This window comes from Acinonyx jubatus, chromosome A1 (assembly GCF_027475565.1).
Source record: "Acinonyx jubatus isolate Ajub_Pintada_27869175 chromosome A1, VMU_Ajub_asm_v1.0, whole genome shotgun sequence".
NCBI classification, from domain to species: Eukaryota; Metazoa; Chordata; class Mammalia; order Carnivora; family Felidae; genus Acinonyx; species Acinonyx jubatus.
The window spans coordinates 213,320,951-213,335,552 of NC_069380.1; the positions used below are offsets into that span (position 1 = coordinate 213,320,951).

Genomic DNA, 14,602 nt, shown 5'->3' on the forward strand with positions numbered 1-14,602 from the left:
TTAATTTCATACGATATTATCAAACACAACTTGTGGAAATTGTTTTAGAAGAGGAGCAAATGATTTGGTAGGAATTTGAAAATGAAATGAATGTTCAGTATTCTGTGATAATCTATCATCACTTTCCCCACTGACTGGAGAACTTCAGTTCATGACTAATCTATCAATTGGACATCAACAATGGAAACTTCCACGGTATACTTGTTTATCCACTTTGGATTCATTCTTGTGTGTGTGTGTGTGTGTGTGTTTGTGTGTGTGTGTGTGTGTGTGTGTGTGTGTTTATTCATGTACATGTGTGTGTGAGAGATATGCTGATTTATTACATAAATATAACATATTTCAGTGCCCTGAAATCAAGTGTAGATTGAAAAACGGTATTTATTTTTTTTACTGATGATTTTTTCAATTAGGAACTAAACAAAAATACCATATCCAAGAAATATTTGTATGGTGACTCACTTACTGGATTAGAGACATGAATTACAAGTAAAATTCTAGAAAATCCCTTGATTCCATTTGTCAGAGACATACCCTGTTAATACAAATTTATTTTTTCTATAATAATTGAAAATCAATGTGTAATTTTTTTATTGTTTTTATTTCAAAAATACAGCAAAAATTATTCTGTAATAAAGAAATAAAAAATATTACCAATTTCATTTGAGTTAGGTCACAAAAGTTGTTAAACTTATGGCTTACACTCCTACCATACTATCTCCTTTATGTAAATGAGCTACAAAATAACAGACTTTCAAGTATCATATTTGAGGATTTTTTCCAATACTAAAATTTTACCCTGTCTTTATTCGTTGTTGAATTTAAATTGGACTTTTATCAACTTATTTTTCATTCTCCATATTAGTGCAGCAGAATCCAGACAGCTAAATATATCACAGTATTAGTGAAGACCTATATAGCTCTGTCATAAATGAATTGTGGCTGTCACAATGGAGCTGTAAATTAAACAGAACTCACACCAGGGCTCTGTGCTGTTAGATATATATTTCGGGTTCATACCTTGCAATTTATAGATTATGATTATGTAACATTATCTTTTTTTATGTGACATTACTTTCGAAAAAGCTTTATAAAATGTGTAAATTCACATTAAATGCGCAGAAAATAGTCAGTTACATGAATAAAGACTTCTCATACCAATGTTAAAATAAAGAAAAAATGTAAGACAAAAGTTTCTCTATTAATAGAAAATTGAAGAAGGGAACTTTATATCTTTACATATAAGATTTGGAAAACATCCCAGATTCAATTCAAAGAACATTGAACCTTGTCAAAGCAGGATGGTTTGTCTTCTCTAAGTGATCTTCATTAACTATGGATTTTATTCCTTGTCCTTCTAATGACTCACTGAAAAAAGTTATAGAAAGTTATTAGAGAGGTTACATAAGAAGCTTTCTAGATTATCCATTTTAAACAAGAAAAGAAATAATAAAAGCAGAATACAGGTCATCATGCCATTAGCTAAAGAGCTCAACAAAAATATAAAATGAGATTCCATGATCCTTTCTAATATTAAGTATCCATGTAAGGTACACACTTTTTTTTTCAATAATTGAGGTTCTATGCCTCCCTTTGTTGTATTTGTGATAAAAATAGCCAATATTTCCCACCTCGCTAGAAAAAAGAGTGAGTTAATTTTTTACTAAGGCCTTTCCCAAGTCTTATGTATCTGTGTGCATGCGTGTGTGTGTGTGTGTGTGTGTGTGTGTGTGCATTAGACTACATAAAGATAATTTAGTTTTTGAAATAGGAGAATGCCCCTGATCTTCTTCTGCATTTTTTGTATGGAAACTCAAATCCACATGGTAACTAGCACCATGTGAATTTCCTGCTATTCTCCCAGTAAGCAAGGAGTGTATATATGCCTTATCAGTTTTTCACTTGTTTAAAAATGAAAAACAACAACAAAAAATAGGTTCTGATGGCATCATTTTCTTCCTATAACAGACAGTAGGCTATACAAGTGAGATTCCAAGGCTTTCTGCTAATAGTGGCAAGCTGTCCAAGCAGCACTCTATGGTTCAGTAAAATATGAGGCCATGAAAAATGGACAAGATATCTATACTTGTATCTGCATAAGAATATGCTAACCACCTTGTGCTACTATATATATTTTATAGGGGCTACAATAAGTTTGTTTGGTCATGCACATGAAAATGAGTTTAACTGATGAGAAAAAAAGAAGAAGAATGGGGTTGGCCAATATAAGATGGGGACAAATATGCTAATAAAATTATAGCTTAAAGGAAACCATTTGTATCTCTCTTATAATCACCAGCTATGAGTAAATACCATTATCGTTGGCCAATAAAAATGATTTAAAGTATTTCAAAAAAATTAAGAACCAATAGTATGCAACAGAGAAAAACAGAAAAGAGTAATGTTTCTCATCTACTAGACCTTCTTCTAATTTTTGCTTCTAGTATTTGCTTCATTTCCCCAGTGAGGGTCAACTGCAAAGGCATTTAGTCCAGGTGAATTGCTGTGACTCTTTTGTAGGCAAGCATGTAGTGTGAATTTTACTATTCCTAAACATGTCTCATTAATTATTTAGCTTTTCTGTTCATTGTATTGGTATGGTGTGTGAGTGTGTGTGTGTGTGTGTGTGTGTGTGTGTTAGAGAGAGAGAAGGAGAGAGGTGGGTGTGTTGAGGGAAAGAAGGAGAAGTGGGATTTGTTGACTGCTATATTAGAGAAACAGCATTTCACAAACACTATTTCATTTATTTTCATGGAGTCCACAATTCCTAAATTGCACTTGAGAAAATGAGTTTCAAATGGGTTAAGCAACTTCTTCAAGGCTACTTGGCTTATATTTGTCAAATCAATTCAAGTACCCTGGCCTTTCTGCTATATAAATTATGCTTCATTGAGGCTGGGTTTGTTAGACTATGTAAAGTAGCAATAAGTTCTTTCTGTGGAACACTGCATTTAAAGTTGAAGTAGTTTAAAAATTGATTTATTTCTGTAAATATAGGATTCCCACTAAAATATAGTCTTATGAAAAATACCCCAATGAGAATTTTATTATTTAGAAATAGGATTTAAACATCTCAAAAATACTAATAACTTCAGGTATTATAATGTAGTTAGGAGACTCTTCCAATTATAGGTGCTGGAGATGCTATTGTTCCAACAGCTGATCACAAATACCATCAATCTGTTGTCCACAAATAATTCTCCCACATTATTTTCTGACCTGGGACCCCAGATTTCTTTGTCTTGTCTTGCTTTTGATTTGTACCTGAGTTTTCCCCCAATTCTTCAATAAATTTTGGAAGTTGAATTTCATTCTCATATGCACAAAGGTAAATTGCAGTAATATGCTACATGTCAGTTTCTTCAAATGAATTCTAATAGGTTCCTGATGAAAGTTCATAAAAATCTCTTTTGATATTACACTGATATTCTTTTCATTATGCATTGTCACTAAATGATGATAAGATAATTCTTGGTCTCAACTAAAAACCTGACTTTTCCTAAAAAAGAACCCATGAAACTAATTGCCAATCAAAAATTAGGTTATTAAGACTATACTCAGAAATAACGGACAGTATAAGGAATGGGAGTCATAACTTTTTAATGCAGTATGTACTTATTTTTATGTCTGCCTAATATTATTCCTTAAAACAGGCAAAGATAGTTAACATATTAGAGATTATTGTTAAAATTATATGTAAAATGCAATATGACTAATTTGAAAGATAATTTAAAATCATACATATTTTTACATGATTTGATAGGAATATATTTATAAGAAATCTGAAACATACACACAATTTATACAACATATATCTTTTCTGGTACTTATGATTTAAATGTTGCAAAAGTATGTGTGTATGCATATGTATTAAATATAGTTACAACTATATATAAATCATATTACCTTAAAGATATTGTAACATGATTTTCATTGTTTTCTATATTTCTAAGAATGTCATTTATAATTTTAAAAATGTACTATTTAAGAAGTCATTAAAACGTATATATTTGGCTTAGGACTAATACATGTATATAGAAAACCATATGTGAAATATCTAAAGCAGATTGTATTTGGGAAAGAATGTCTTTTTTCTCTCTCTCTCTTTTTTAATGCCTAGAAAATTTATTTATTTATTTATTTATCTGTTTAACTGAAGTGTTTGACATACAATATTATATTAGTTTCAAGTGTACCACATAGTGATTCAACATTTACATGCATTGTGAAGTGATCACGGGATAAATCTCGATTTAAATAGTCTCTCTTTCATAACTGTAACTCATAACTATAAATATGATAATATTTGTGAAACACCCTGGAGACGGCAAACCCTCTGGAAGAAAAGAGAGAAAAAAATCACCAAACTGCATGTTGTGTGAAAATGCCCAGCTGGTCCAGTTGAGTGAATATTGCCAGCACCTAGTGAACAACCGTGCCACCTGCCCACATGGCAATAACCTGTTGAAAGACCGTGATCTTACACACCAGTTTCACTATTCATCCTAATTTTGGCCCTACCCTAGTTTGCCAATCCTCCCATATAGATCATAAGTAGTCCCAATTGTATGGCTGCTGGGGCATTCTACGTTTCCTGATTCGGGCAAGTCAAGAAAGATTAGAACGACTTTAAGCAAACTCTGAAGAAGAAAAGTTCTGCGGAGGGAGTCCTCTTGAGCCTGTAAAAAATCAAATAATGAGGGCTCTTGGGCAGATATAAAAAGAATGTATTTGGAATTAACACAAAGAAACAGGAAGCAATTATAAAAGTCATTTTTACATTAAAATTCAAGGGAAGTGAACAATGAGAATGGACACCTTGAAAATACAAGTACAGATGTTAAAAGTAGTTGCAGAGATGCTATGACAGCATAGAACAACACCACAGAGAAAGTTAAATCACAATGGAAAAGAAAGGGGTACATAATACAATACAGGTTGGATACAGATAGGGAAATGTACAGCAGATCTCTAGAACGTACCCATCGTGGATAGTTGAAACTCAATACCTGTTGCTGTATCCCCTGCCCCCAACAGCTGGCAGCAACCATTCTACTCTGTTTTTATGAGGGTGCCAATCTTAGATTCCTCAGAGAAGTAGAATCATGCAGTATTTGTCATTCATTTGGCTTATTTCACTTAGCACGATATCCTTCAGGTTCAGCCATGTTACCATCTAAAAATAAACTGGATAATTTGCTAGAATGTCTCAATATTGTGCACCTGAAACTAATATGACACTGTGTGTTAGCTACACTGGAATTAAAATAAAATCAAATCAAAATTCTAATAAAATAAAAATAAAATAAAATAGAAGTCTAATAAAATAAAAATTCCTAGAACAATTTGCAGAAATCCAGGTCTGTTAAAAATAAAAAGAAGAATAAAATAAAAATTATCAAAAGCCAGTGTTATTTTTATTGGTGTGAATCAAAAACTAACAAGGGCACCTGGGTGGCTCAGTCGGTTAAGCGTTCAGCCCTTGATTTTGGCTCGGGTCACGATCTCACAGTTGTGAGATTGAGCTTCGAGGGTCCTGAAAGTCTCTGCACTGACCGTGCAGATCCTGTCTGGGATTCTCTGCCTCCCTCTCTGCCTGCCCCTCCCCCACACATGTATGCACTTGCATTCTCTCTCCTTCCCTCTCTCTCTTTCAAAAATAAATAAACATTAAAAAAAGAACAATAACACTAAATAAGTGGGCATATAAATGAAAAGACTGAATAATTACAGGATGGTGTGAATACAATATATCTGTATATGTAGATAAAGATTATGCAATGCTATATCCATAATTTTATTTTACATTTAAATGAAATGACAGGAAACATTGTCCAGGCATTCTGTTGGGGGCCTAACGGTATTCGTTCTACATATTCAGGCATGTCTGTTCAGAGGAAGAGAGAAAGGGAAAGAGATAGGGTCAGCCATAAGGTGGACATAACTGAATCATTAAGGTACCCCTTAGTGTGGATATTGTCTCAAGTTTGGCTTCCTTGGTCTGTGTTTGGTCAGAAGACCAGTGCTTTTCAGATTTCCAAACTGGTTACAGACTTACTTAATTGGTTCCTTCTACTGAATTCAGATAAGCTGCTTAAATCATTTAGAAAATACCTCGAATTTAAATTGTGGTAGGGGTAACTGAATAATCGCTTTTAAATATGTTTAACTCTATGTTGTATTTATAATTAGGAATATTTATTTCTCATTCAAAATAAGAAATAGTGATGATTAGGAAAATATATGCTACTTTATTCTTCCCTAAACAAAAGTATAAATTCTTTTATTGTATTGAGTTTAAAAAAAAAACATTTAATTTTTTATTTAGTCTAATAAACTTTCCTCCTACTTGAATGTAGACTGTATGAAGTCAAGGGTTTCCAGGCACTGTCCACAGCACATAGAATGGGTCCAGGTACTGATTGGGCTCTCAGTGCATATATACAGTTAATGAATATGCAAAGAGTGAATGATAGAGTCAAATACTTATAACCCATAGAAATGACTGCATAATTTTGGAAAGAAAGGTCATGGAAGAAGGGAACAAAAAAGTATCAAGGGAGAGAGAGACAGAGGGGGCAAAGGAAGGAATGAAGGAACGAAGAAAGGAAGGAAAGGAAGAATGGAAATAGCATTACGGAATGCATTTTGCCTTATTTGGAAAGGTGTTATGTTACATGGAATTCATAAGCACCAAGCCGAATTTCTTTTCCCAGTTGGAACAAAAAGGATTCTTATGTCAATTTCAAATTGAAAATCTCTTTCGATTCTTCAAACAGTTGGTAACCTGAATGTTTGTAATTTGAATAAAAAGTAGGATGATTTCCAAGGAGGAATTGAGATTTTTAAAATTCAGGTCTCTCAAATGGGAATAGGAGAGTAGTTCTCTGTTTGTGGAAAGCATTGCCTGCTGTTTTCATTAAACAGTAACTGTGCTGTTTTTGAACCTTTGCCCCATAAAAATAGAAAGAAAAAAGAAGAAGATCAAAGAAATTCAAGTCAAACAGTTGGAGTTTTTGGTATAGCTGTCATATTTTACCAAAATGTCAAGTACTTAAATGCAGATGGTTTATGTTCACTGCTATTTTAAGAGCGAGGTTCCTAGGATTGAAGCTGATATTGAAGAGAGTGAGGCACATTCCCACCTCCTCAGGAGCTGGAAGAATGCAGCCAGAGGAGAAGGATAAAAAACAGTGAAAGCAACTGCTTGGTGGCAGAGAGGATGCTGTCTGGAAAGAAGGAAGCTGTTTGCCTCCTTAGCCATGCATCCAAACTACTTTATAAAGAGCATGTAAGAAAACGGATCGTGTCAGATCTCCATGAACAGCAAAAACAAACAATTCAACCAACATTTACATGTAAGGTGTGCTTATTAATACATTCTCAATGAAATTTGTAAAACTTCTACCTAAGCACAAATTCCCTGTTATTTTTTTTTCCCAGTTGGTTTAAAGGCTCTATTTCACTGCTATAAATTATGAAATGATTACAAGGGAGTTTGTGAGAGCTGATTACAAAATATTAAATGAGATCCCAGTTTTCAAATACATTTTTGTATTTATCAACAAATTATTAACAAAATCTAACACTGTGCCTTATGGTATTTAAATCATGGCAACATATCGTAATCTAGAGATCTGGATAAAATATTTGGAATCAAACACTTTGTTAAAAGTAAAGAAATTGTTTTCTGGTTGATGGAAATTGTTTTCCGAAAGGCAGAGTAGATAAGAGGGGAGATATGGAGCCCACGCAGCTAGAGAACCATCCCAAGGTTCTTGCAGGTTAAAGGACATTCGTTCTAACAACAGCAACTTACAGATGGTAGATATATAGTCTGTCTTTGTCATTCACCCATTCAGTCCAAAACATGTGTCTAAATCCCAAATCAACGCTCACAGAGCTTTCGTGATCAGTGGCGAACGTGTGCCGAGTGGTAAAAATGTGAATGACCTGACATGCGCATTTTCATCTGAGGTCCAGCAAGGGGACATTCTGCCTTCTCGCATCAGGTCTTATGCTATAAACAAGTATCCTCTTGGCAGCCTATTTTAGTGTCACAGTTTTTTGCATCATTGTAGTTTTGTGGGTAATTTCGCTGTTCAAAATGACCCCATTGGGATAAGCACTGGGTGTTGTATGGACAATACATTGTATTGACAATAAATTTCATTAAAAAATAAATTAAATAAATAAAAATAAGTTAAAAAATAAAATGACCCCGGCGTAGGACTGAGGTGCTGTCTAATGCTCCTATGCATGAGTGTGGTGTACTTTACAGGGAAAACATATACACTCTTCGTTTGTTAGAGTAGTTTTCGTAAGGCATGTGTTATAGTTCTGTGGGCCATGAGTTCAGTGTTTATGGATCAAAGTGTGTATTAAACAGGACACCTTTAACAAGAAGCACATATGAAACAAGGGTATATATTAAATGTTTGCCTAAAATGTTAGGACTAGAGGTCACCGAAACTTAACCTTGAATTCTTCTCAGGGGAAAAGATCCTGTGTTCACCAATTCCTGTTTGCAGTGACATTCTAGAACGTAACACTGTAAATAACAAGAATCCACCATATATTTATAAAACATAAGATACTATGAAATATATAATAACGATATCTCCAGACATTTGGCTGAACATATTCTGGGTGTGTCTGCGAAGAAGTTTCTGGATGAGATTAATTAACATTTGAACTGGTAGACTGAAAAAGGCCGATTTCCCTTCCTATTGTGAGTGGGTCTCATCCAATCCACGGAAGACCCAAATGGGACAAACAATCTGAGTGAGAGGAACCCCTTTCTGCCTGACTGATATGAGCTGATGCATTGGTCTTTTCTGGCTTCAGATTCAAACTGAAATTTTGGCTCTTCTTGTGGTTGGATCTGCCACCTTTCAGACTGAAACTTATATCATCAGCTCTCCTGCATCTCAGGCCTTTGGATTCGGACTGGAAGCACACATTGGCTCTTCTGCGTGTCCCGTTTGCAGACTGCAGATCTTGGGACTTGTCGACGTTCATAATTGTATGAGTCGATTCCTTATAACAGAACTCTAAATCTATCTTATCTATGTATCTATCCATCTCTCCATCCATCCTAGTGGTTCCATTTCTCTGGAAAACACTAATACACTATTGTGTGTGTATGTGTCTGTGTCTATGGGTGTGTGTCTGTGTATAAATGTTTGCTGTATATGGGACATGTGTGCATGTGTTTTGCTATTGTTATTATCTGTATCCCTCCCATAAAATCACAGTGAAATGACAGTAAAGTAGTAAAGGTTGCAATAAAATCATAATGATAATGATGGAATGTAAGTAAACCAGACTGAAGAATTTATGGATGACTTTATACAAACTGAATTTTATTGACAGATAAACTAAAAGACACAAGTTCTAGTCCACTGCACTGACAAGACAATGATGTAGCCTTTCCTCTCAGGAGAGACCCATCAATGTCCTTGTCTTTATGCCGAGTAGGTATAAAAAAAGGTAAAAAACTGATTTTTACCTAAACAAGGGGCCTGGCTGATGGACAGAGGGCTCGCAGACCCTACATCTGAAAGACAATAATTTAGGTAGGCAGGGCACAGCTAAGTTCTCTTCAAAGGGAGAACAACAGAACAGCAGAGAAAATACATGCCATTATTCTCAATGAGTCAACTTAACATGACAGGAAGCCAACTAATAAGAGAAATCTGAAAAGATACGGTATCATTTAAAGAAATAAGGAAAAATAATGATAGGCAATAGGGACCATCAGGGAACAAGAAGGGGCTCCTAAAATTGTAAAATGATAATGTTTGCTAAAATTAAAAAAAATATATATAGAAGGGCTGGATAGCAAAGTTCATGAAAACTTCCCCTCACCAAAGGTAGAAGTAAATGAGAAGATATGGAGTGTAAGAAAGAAAAGTGAACACACAGGAAGACGCAGACCAATAGATGTAAAATTCCTATAATGGATATTCCAGAAAGAGAAAACAAGGAAATAGTAATCAAACAGATAACACAAACTCTAGGGCCATTAATATCAGAAAACTACAATCAACAGGTATTTACAAATAAGTGAGATACATATTGGTGCCATGTTTTTTCTTTTGTTTTGTTTTGGTAGCGCTGGATTTTAAATTGCATTCTTGGTGGGTAATTATTCTGAAACTGGGATTTTGCACCTGGGGTGGGGGTAACGATCAAGTGTAAGGCTAAATAAATTTATAAAATGCACAATAATACTAAAGAATTACTTAAGAATTGTGGCTGGTTTATTTATCTTGTAACTAAAACTTTGCACATTTTCACCCCCTTCACCCAACGCCTCTCTCATTTTATTCATTTCTCTTTGTTCCTTTTTATCTCTATTCCTTTCTTCTTTTTTTCCCAGAATAAATTTAACAGATTTACTTATAATTGTTATAATGTCGAACTACTGAAACGTGTTCACTGAACCAGTTTGACTTGCATTAATGCCTTATGACCCCGCCTTTATATTAAAAAATCACATACAAATGAAAATGGAAAAACTGCCAATTTCTGTGCCCTATTTTTCTACTTGCAATCTTATACTTAGGCGCATTTTGACCCCATGGGGGGAAATACCTAATGTTCAGAACTACCAAGGGCAAGAAGAGAAACATTTTTTTTTAAAGAATAATATGTTGGGGCACCTGGGTGGCTCAGTCGGTTAAGCGTCGGACTTTGGCTCGGGTCATGATCTCATGGTTTGTCCGTTCAAGCCCCACGTCGGGCTCAGTGCTGACAGCTTGGAGCCTGGAGCCTGCTTCGGATTCTGTATCTCATTCTCTCTCTGCTCCTCCCCCACTTGTGCTCTGTCTCTCTCTGTCTTTCAAAAATAAATAAGTGGAACAATTTAAAAAAAAGAATAAAACGTTTTCCATCATAGTGGATTCTTCAGCATGTTCTCTACACGTGCAGTGTGCTAGCTGGATGGCTTTCAGCACAACTGGTAACAAATGCATGGCTAGCACACAGGCTGGGTGCTCAAAAAGGCCCACCAGATAGGCCTCACTTGCCTCCTGGAATGCACCAATAGCTGAACCCTAGAAGTGCAGAAGTTCAGGGGGACTTCTGATAACCTCTAATTTCACAGAGCCTCCCAGTACCAGGCCTATAACGATGAGGTTTCTTCACCCCTCCAGTAGAGGGCGCACTCTTGCAAGTGGCCTTAGTAGCCAGTTGCTTCTTGGAGGTTTACCACTGGTGGATTTGTGGGCAGTCAGCTTTGCAGGAGCCATGCATGGTGTAGACACCTCCTTATTCACCCAGCTTCTCCTTCACCTGAATCCTTGGCGAGCTAATGGTGGTTCTGGCTTTCGAGAGTGACCTTGGTGCAGCAGGGGCTGAGAACAGTCTATTCCTCTCTTCTAATTATCTACTGTACAATGACCACTATTCTAAGGTGTCTGATACGGATCCATTTATTTTGTGTGTGTGTTTTTTTAATAAACATGAGTATTGATTTATATATATATATTTTTTTTTAAATTAAAAATATAAAATTTTCATATGTATTATATGTTTTACCTGCCCCCCCCAACACTCCAGACCTGACTGACTTTAATTATAAAACAGCTTTTGGTTATAGACATTCATGTTTAAGGAACACTCAAAATTACACAAATTACCGTGTTCTCTTGATTTTTCATGGAAGAAGGAATAGATGACTTTCTGAACTTTTCTTTGTCTTTTATTTTCTCAAAAGGAGTGAACATGACAATAACAAAGCTCATGACACATTCTCACCAGAAATGCAAAGATAACGCTTAAAGGTCTTCCCTTTTACTATTCCTTCAGGACGTGGTGCTCCCACACCCAACCTCTCTCACCCAAAATGAGTCTGCAGTAAAGAGACTTATATGCATCTGTTTAGCAGTTACATATGTGTGTGTGTGTGTGTCCAAATAAAATATAAAATTATATGACCAAAATAAAACAAGTGTCTCAGCCATAAGCAAAGGGTAATGACTGCATGAGCGAGTAAATTAAACATCTACTTTAGCAGCAAGAGGCTGTGAGGCCTGGGGAGGAAAAGGCATCCTGAGAGAGTTTGGGGCTGATCCGGGTCCTTCAGCACCAGCAGTGTATAGGATCAGGAGGGGCAGGAGGAGGGGACAGCCATGGCTCAATGGATGGTCTGCACTGGGACATCTCAAGGGCTATTCTGTGGATTTTGGGAAAACACATAGACATCTTTTTGGCCTTTTCCTGGTCTGCTTGTTACCAGCAGGTGAATAGAAGCGAGTCACCAGTCACTGCTTAGTCATTGCCACCACGGATCTTCAGCAGAATATTCCAGTAATCCCCTGAAGTGTCTCCTAAAATGCCGTGGACGAGCAACTTGCCATACAGCCACTTATTCTCCAATCTGATGTCTGATGAATGGTCGATCTCCCTGCAAGACTCCAGGATGCCATTCAGGGCCCAGTCTTTTGTTCTTGCTCCCTTCATGGCCTTGTTGGGCATGTGTGGGTTCAGCTTTTGGCTTTGTCCAGGAAAGCCCAGGATGGCAGAAAGCATTACTCAAGATTCCGTGCAAGTCAAGAGAGGTGAGAGGGAGGCTCAGGGAAGTCTTGCACGATACTCAGTGAGCCACGTGCCGATAAGAATATATAGAAAACGTGCAGAAAAACAAGTTAAGACAGGGTAAAATATTCCATGAGATAACATGGTCTAAGGGATTTATGAGCATAGGCAGGACCTAACCCCTAGATATACATTAACCAGATAAGGCAAGTGAGTGCCCCTAGATGTACATTAACTAGATAAGCGAAGCATGGCCGCTGTTTTCAGCAAGGCCAGAAAGCAGTGTTCTGCTTTGCAATGCGTTCCCTATAATCTCCTAACCCAGAACAGAGCTATTTGATTTCCCACAGGCCTTTCAGCAAAAACAGGCTGGTGTATTCCCGAGACATTTCCCCACCGCCAGGGTTGCTTGCTCCGGGTTCCCAGACATCTCCCTGCAGATGCTCTTAGTGTCCGCACCTGCCCTTCCCTGATACTCATTGAAAACAGTACCAGGTGGGGCTGGCTCTGCAAGCACAGAACTGTGCTGAGTTGGACTCCTGTGTCCCCAGGCGGCTCTCCCCAGCCACTTACACCTGCTCTGCCTGTCTCTGGGCGCATGGCATGCCCACTGTAGCCCTTCCGTCCCGGTTTTCCTGACAGACAGTGATGAGGGGCCTCTGGAGGTGTCCTGACTTGTCTGGAATAGCCCCCTCCAAGGTCGTTTTCAATTCTGTTCTGTGGGCTCCACTCACTTCCCGGGTGTGCTCACTGCCACGGGACATGTGGATTTCAATCAGGCAGGCTCCGGTGGCATGGGCCTTCTCGATGGCTTCCCTTCCCTCACAAACCTCAAAGACGATGGGATTTTCATCAGAGCCAAGCTGCCTTCGCAAAGTTTCCTGACAGTTCAGATTTCAGATCTTTGATCCAATCTTGGGGCCATCGGGAAGGACTGGAAGACCTTCTGCCATCACTTGTTGGAGCAACGCTCTGGGCAGCCTGTGAAGGCTGGCTCCTCAAGCCGACAGCCTTTCCCAGCCTCCCACAAGACCTCATCATCTCTTAGGGGGTGAAAGACAGGAGCATATGTGTGAATAGGGGGTGAAAACCAGGAGCCTTGGTTTTCAGAGTGTGCTTGAGGCACAGTGGAGGCGCAGGTATCTTGGGCAGCTGTTGTTGCTGTCCAGGAGGTGGCACTGGCAGTTGTCCAGGGGACAACATAGGCTGGCCTGACACTGGGGACCCTGAGTGTGGGTTTCCTCCAAGGTACAGGTACATCCACATGGAGGAATGGGCTGCTTGATGGAAGAGGGCTACCTAAAACCCCCAGGGAGTACTAGAGGGTCTCAGAGTACAAGCTGGGCACTTTGGTTCCTCTGAATGTTCCAGACATGTTGGTAGTTCTGGTTGAATTGCCCTGTGTAGTTTGCCACATTATCCAGCCTGATGGGGGGCATGTGTGTGTGTTGGGGGGGGGTGGCTATCACCTCCTCAGTCACCACCACCTGGTGCAGATGGAGAGGTAGCCCCCTGCCAGCAGATGATACCCTGCATAATTCACAGATCCGGCCACAGGCCATGGGCACAAGGGGCGGCGAGAGGTGAACAGGGACTCGAGCTGGAGCAGCTGTCTCTGCAGGCATCCCAGGCACCATCTTGGGTCTGCCTGCATGCAGCTGGGTCCAGCTGGGGCCCTCAAATCAGAGCAAGGGAGTTTACATTTCCCCCCTTGATTCCGTGAGAAATAGAATATTTACTTGCAAATCATGACCTAAATTTGGCTAAAAGGTCTTACCCACTAAAAGAGAAGTGTATACCTCAGTGACCAGTCCCATTTTTCATTCCTTCACTGACATATTAGATGGTAATGATTCAGGAAACTCACCCTTCTTAGCAAAGTTTACATTTGATTTTTCTAGAAAGTAAGATGGGCAACACAATGATAGTTGAATACTGAGAGTAGATTCTGTTGATAGTATATTTCATATTTAATGCAATATATATGTTACGATTTACATATGTCCTTTTTCAAGGAAAAGTTAAAATGAAGGCAACATGGGCAATGAAAAATGTCACA

General features: G+C 37.9%; 1 pseudogene; it reads right to left on the reverse strand.

Moving 5' to 3' along the window:
* Positions 1-12,898: 12,898 nt before the first annotated feature.
* On the reverse strand, positions 12,899-13,584 carry LOC128315936 (annexin A11-like; annotated as a pseudogene).
* Between the last annotated feature and the right edge of the window lie 1,018 nt (positions 13,585-14,602).